Here is a 7423-nt window from a genome sequence, read left to right on the forward strand (position 1 = left end):
AAGTTACAAAATGCTACTTGATGTTTGACTTGTCTTTATTGGATTTTGCGGCCCGGTCTTCTTGTAGCCGCACAATGTAATATTTGATGTTGACTCTACCTTTGCAGTTGTTTCGGCTTGAGGAGTGGCAAAGAATGGTGGAGTAGAGGATGGATTTCAGGTATTCATCCGTGCCATCGAGGAAATGACTCCAGTAGGTGACTAGCATGTTGACCAGGGCATGCTTGGAGAAGATGACTTGTTTCAGAAGCTTTTTAGATCAAAGATACGAAGTGCATTGTTATAAAACTAGATGCACGAACACTTGCTTATACGGTTCTTGAAATAAAATACATTCATCACTAGCCCAAGCTCAATAAGGAAAATTCACGGTAAATGTGCATAGTATACCTCAGATACTGCAGATGATAGGGAAGGCCAGAAGACAGTTTGACGCAAATATTGAGATTGCCCAAGCCAATCCATGGTACTAATCCTGACAGCTCCTCCAAATCGCACTGACTTGATTGTGTCCACCCATCCTTGTTCATCAGCTTGGAACCTTTGAAATGAAAGCTGCATTGGGTACATGGAAAAAACAACAAAAAGGGAGGATAAATGATAGCCACCAACCTAATTGTTCACAAATATCTATATAAGTTATTAAGGGTGTTCATAGAAGTTGATCCTTTAGCCGTGTCTGTTAGATGGCCAAATCTAGGCGCCAACTCAAAAATGTTGGCGTCCAAGTGTTAGTGTTCAACTACTTCTGATTTTCTTCATCTTTGAATTGTTAAATACATAGGGTATTTATAGGGAATACTCAAGATGTATCTAAATAAATACATGAACCAATATTAAATGACATACATTCATCATCCGAAGAGTCATTCATGAATCCTCCAATATTCATGCTCCAGATGACCATACATTAGATTATAAGTCCAATTAATTTGATTGCAAGGTTGTAAACAGTCCTTGAGGGCTATTGATAGTGATTCCAGTACGTACTGGAAAATAATGGAACAAACCTATGAAACAGCTATCAAGGGATTCACTTCAACTTTCCTAAACCAAAGAAGAAGCAGATGGATTACAAAAGAAAACAATTTGCACCATCAAACTGAAACTTATAATAAGCCTTAATAAATTAATGAAAAAAGAATTGTTTAGAAGTTCACTGAGAAACATATGAAAATACAACAAATGCAACTGCAAAAAAAAAATAAAAAACTAGTATCCAATTAACTTTTTTTTATACTTTCAGATCAAAAGGTCAAATTTATATACTTTGGTTCATGTTCAAGCAAGAGGATAACAATCTCATCGACAGTTAGTATTTCCTTTTAATATAGAACACTAAAAAGAAGGAATATCAATGATGAAACAAACCTGAAAATGCGAGCTACTGAGGCGTGAGCAATCCGCTAAAACAAGGTAAACATGCAGCGTTGGAACTCTATCGAGAGCATCAAAGACCAAATATTACCAAATATTAAGATCACTGACAAACCAAATAATACCTTATTTTTAACAGCTATCTAGAGGATCTGGCTTTTTGACTTGAAGCTGGTTCAAAGAAGACAAATCAAATATACAAATACTAAGATGAAAGCATAATGAAGTAGTTAACTTTTTCTACTTTACACGATTATAAGATCTACACTTCTTGCTCGATATTTTCTGCACGAGTAATTATTAGAAAAACAAACCCAATAGTGGAACAAAAGCTAGATAAAGAAACTAGATAATTTACACTGATAGAACTTTACAGAATAACATATAATACATTGCTTTGTACTTGCATATTAATCCAGAAAACATCCTTTCACCTAAGTGACAATTTTTCCAAAACATCATCATTCACAAAACATCATCATTCACTAAAATTTTCACAAGTTTTTAAACTTCAGTGACAACTTTTCTTTGGGGTCAATTGCTCAAGGTCGATCTGGTAACTATGCACTGCATCAAAAATTGGCATTAACTATGATTCCACCAAAAACCACCATTCCATGAACTTAAATCTAAATAGAATTATGGCAACTATCATTCCATACCTATTCATAAATATGATCTTGTATGCACTCACCAACTCGGACCGAACCTCATCAATTTGTTCACGAGAGTACCTATTTTTGTGAACTGTGAGCATACACAATTTATGTTAATGGAAAAATAATCAACACTGATCACTTTGCAATTTTAAATAGTTTATGTCAAATAATTTGAGATAAGCTAAATAATGTTACTATTGATTGCAGTGAATCTCTCTCAATAGTCTCAACTTCTTCAATAATTTCTCTCATAAATCGCATCACAAAAAAACCACATTGTTTCGCATCCGGTTGTTGAGGAGCCTATATATAGTAATTAGAGTCAAATTGTTAATGAAAATTATACACATTACAATATATGTTAAACAAAAGTACACATACCTTAACTACTTCCCACTTAACATTTTTCCTACCTTTCCTTCCCTTGGTTGAATTAAACAATTTTAAGGCCCTTCATACGTTAAGAATATTTGTTAAATAAGATTTTTATTATAATAAATATTTACTAAAAGAAATCTGAACTCACATTTCCATTACGTATTTTGAATCATCATCGCGAATGCGGCAACTTAGGGAATCCAGAGTAAATAGCATCCTTGTAAGGTTCAATAACACTAAGATTCCAATGGAAACTAGGCAAATACATAGGATTAGATCATAAAATTGAATAAATTATCGAAAGGAAGCAATTGAAAGTGATGTTTTACTTCTTGCTTACCCGACATTACATGGCACTAACACTAGTTGATCTGTTGATGCACTTGTCAGCTTATCTGCTAAAAGAGTTGCCCTTTGATTCAGGGTTTCAAGCTTAACTGATTTGTCTTGTGCCGTTTTTGCCAGATATGGGAGTTTGTGAGGATTCATAAATTTGAATTTCTTTGTCTTGGTATCTTTCACAATCTTTTTATACAGACACCTATCATTGCAAAGAAAAAAAATATTTAGATACTAAATAATAAAATTTAGATACAAAACACTCATAATAAGTTGGAAAAAATAATGATCACTCATAACACTAAGTTATGGCTGATGATAGTAACATCCATACATGAGAACTTACTATGAACAGTCTTGCATATTAAACATACCAGAAATGTATACATGCAAATTCTTTTATTTCTTGAGGACAAGCACATTTAAGATACTTAAAAATATACAAGAAAAAAGATATGAGCAAAGTACTTCCTGTCTAGAAGAACAAATGGCAGAAGGCAAACATTAAGGGCCGGTTGAAAATGAATGAGCTATATTTATGTAAAGTGTACCACATCAATTGATATTAGTAAACCTCTCAATAGAAATGATGAACTATTAACTTAATGAGAATAACATGGTATGAGAAAATTACTAGAAGTTGAATTTTTCAAGAGTAAACTTGTTCACACAACAATATTAGTAAACTTCTTGCAGTTCAAATCAAGGATTTTCTGTCTTGCTAGATATTAGAATTTCCCAGCAAACATAAAGCAATGCAGTAATTTCCCAGCATAAGTAAAGCAATGCAGTTGCAACTGAGAAAATAATATTTAGATACTAAATAATAAAATTTAGATACAAAACAATCATGTGGATTAAAAAATAATGATCACTCATAATAAGTTGGTGAAATTGTAACAATAAACCATAATAAGTTGCTAAAATTGGGAAGCAAACATGTGATGAAAAAGTTGCTGAAATTGCTTAAATAAACTTACTTACCATATGTAGGCAACGATCAAATTTCCTGAAATTGACTCCAAATGATACAAAGAATTGATGTCCTCAAGGTCAAGAAAAAGTTCACAATCTTCATCAAACACTTCATTATCTAAGCACATTGATATACATTTTCCTCCATCTAGAGCATGCTTCTTGTAACAATATAACATATGTAATGCTCTTGGGACACTTGTTGACAAAGTAGGTTTTGATTTTTTTCTTTCAAACTTCTTCCTTCTAGGCTTCTAATAATTTCAAATATAAACAAGTTAGATAGCTAGGTTGAATAATAATAAAGTGGCAATATAATTAGAAATATAATAATAAAGTGACAATATAATTAGAAATATAATATCTCATATACCTCATCTTGCTTCACAATCTGCTGTTCAGGCCAAGCCACAACAGTTCCTATGGCATCACCAATTACTTCACATTCACTTGGAATTGGATATGGCAAAGGAGCGGATTTGTCCACTGCTTGATCAATGGAGACTCGAATGCAATTCTTGGGAAATGGAATACCATGAAGCATTTTTTCCATGCCATTGAAACAAACAATTGTACCATATGCAGCAATATTTGAGCAAGATTCCAATGTCAATGCAACTGATTGACCCTAAAATATTAAAAAAACATGTTGATTATATTTAGTTTATAATGCTATAATAATAATGAATATCACTATAACTTGTATTTTACCTGTAAAACTTCGTCTTTACCCACAATCAGACGTCATCTTCTTCAATATTCTTCTGATGAAACTTCACCGAGCAACTGCCTTTGTCATCAATTGAATTGTCCCATGCACCCCTTTTATGCATTAATGCTTCAAGTTTTTGGATGCGTACATCTTGTTCTAAAATTTGCATCTTCGCCTCCTTCAGCTCCCTTTTATGCTCAGCGATTATATCTAGGGTAACATCATATTTCTTCCTTGTTCTACCAATATTGAAATAGATTGTTGGGTTGATATGACCTCCGATACCCCGGACACGCCCAGAATATTCCTGAGTTTCAAGTGCCTTGGTAAGAATATCCTCTTTTGCTCCTTCGCATTGCAGCTTACCCTCCCTCTTTTGCTGTATATATTCATCCTGTAATGCAACATTAAAAAGAATTATCAGTACTTTACCAAGGATAATTACCAAGGATATGCAATATTGGTTTAAAAAATACTGATGTCCAGGTCGGTTCTTCCCGTGATAGCTCAAGTCAAGTGCTTAGTAAGTCATATTGAACAAATATGAAGTTGACTTTGAAATATTTTTTCCTTTTTTGGCATTCAATCATATATTTACTTCTGCACAGTTCTAAAAAAGGCACATATTTGATTGAGCAATTGACTACAAGTTTAATAAAATGACAAAATTTTAATAAATTTTCACTACACAAACCCATAAAGAGAGGACCACCACATAATTGAAGCTAATTGTCTGGAGTTGCAGGAAAGAATAATCAAAAGTAAAGTTGTTCCCAACCTCTCAAGTTCCGATTCATGAATCTTATGCTTTAATTCAAACTAAAACGGCACAAAGAGAATGCTCAAGGAGACAAGGAGCTTTATTTGTCACCAATCAAGTGGGAAAACATAATAGAAGCTTCAGAGCGGTGGTCCGGGGAACAACTTTACTGGCCCTTGGGTTACTGAAGCTTACAAATTGCTTACTGCCAAGAACGTTTCAAACCTGGTTGATTTATCTGCATCTGTTCTATAGAAACTCTAGCTATCACCTCTAAGTTCTCAATGCATTCACCATTAATTGATTGCACAAAAGGAAACCACTGCATGTAATAGACTTTTCGACTTGATCTCTTCTCCAAGTAAGAACATTTCAAACCTAGATACCTAGTAAATCCACATCTGTTCTATATAAACCCGTCACCTCTAAGCTCTCAATGCATTCATTCACCATTTACTTCCTCAATACATGCTCTAATACTGAGAATTCAAGCTATGCAAGGAATGGCTGTTAAACTCCTCATTGCACTGCTTGCCTTGGCTTCCTCACGCAAAGGGTATGCATGCATGCAACTTTACTCTCGAAAACTAGAAGATATATTGAAGTCATTATCAGAAGAACATGAAAATTTACTTACAATCTTGTGTACTGTGTCCACCAAATCTTCACCTTCAAACTCTCCTCCTTTGTTGGCGCGTCCTTTCTTCCACATAATAGCTCTATTGATGTCATTATCATCACATAATTTAGTCCCCTACAACAAAGAAAAATCAAATAACAAATGTGAAATAATTTAATGTGAATCAATTAGAGGTTCTTAGAAAATATATTTTAAAAATACTTACAATTTCTTCACAAAGCGTGCATACCCTTTGCGTGAGAGTCGATGAGGATATCTATTTTTTCCTTCGCTCTTTTTGTTGATCACTGAGTTTCTAGTTATTTCAAACAGGCGACATATCAAATTTGAATAATACATAATGAATTATGATCGAATAGTTTCAAAAGAAAAAATTTAGAATCTTACAATGAAATCTTCAGAAATGCGACTAATGACAAACGCACGCCAATCTTCTCTTGTAATTTCAAAGCCAATAGGTGGCTCATTCAACTCCTCGGGTTTGTCACGCCTGCTTAAAATAAATTTTTGGGTGAGATGGGTCTTGTATTGCCTCCACTTACTGTTTGCAGACCTCAAACATCCCTTTTTCCACTTTGAGTCAACATTATAAATCAACTGTACATCAAATAAGTGGAAAACATTAATAAGATTAATTAAGACAAACATAAAATATATCTATCATTAGTAGTGAAATATTATAATTGTTAAAACATGCTAACTTGCTTACATTGACTGATTCCCATATTAATTCTTTGACAGCAATTGGGACTTGCTTCCATGTCTTGTATTTAATATTAACCTTTTGCCGAGCCAAGACACCAATGTAACTTTGCATGGCTACAGCAGCTGGTCCTATCGGTTGTCCAAAATTATTGAATGACACCTCATTTCTAATACCTTGCATTCTTTGCTTTGTAATCTTATCCAACTGTGTGCGACCTCTAGAAGTTCTTGAGGAGATAGTGTCTTTGGAATCCAACACTTTATCACCCTCGCAACTCTCTTCACGGGCAGCTGTAATGACTTCTTTACCCTTGTCCAACTTTGCAAGTTGCCCTATTCTCTTACTCTTTCTAGTAGAATCCATTGATCTGTAACAACTTAGACTGATCAACATAAGTTTAGTTAGAAACATGCATAAACTCACAGCAAGATGATATATTTACACCAACAAATTCACAATGAAAAAAAATAAAAGATAAAAGCAGAAACTTGCAGCAACATCACAACATATCTGATTCGAATTAAAGTGAGGAATATAACATATTAATATTGTCCACAAATTCATCCTCATAGGTAAATTGTTTACACACTTATATTCAAAAGCAAAAATTCAACAATTAAATATTGTCAATCCAACTTCCATCACAGTCTTCACGAATACATGGTGGTTCATTATCATCTTCTCCGTCAATATCCATTGATGGTAACCCCCTACTAAAACATTGATAGTGGATAGCAGTGTCCTCTAACTCTTCGCCCTTTAGGTATTCAAAGTAGTCTCTGTTTGGTGTTGCAAGTACAACACTCCATAAAGGATCTTCAGGATCTTCAATGTAAAATACTTGCTTTGCTTGGCTTGCCAGGATAAAAGCGTCAGA

This window comes from Zingiber officinale, chromosome 6B (assembly GCF_018446385.1).
Source record: "Zingiber officinale cultivar Zhangliang chromosome 6B, Zo_v1.1, whole genome shotgun sequence".
Lineage (NCBI taxonomy): Eukaryota > Viridiplantae > Streptophyta > Magnoliopsida > Zingiberales > Zingiberaceae > Zingiber > Zingiber officinale.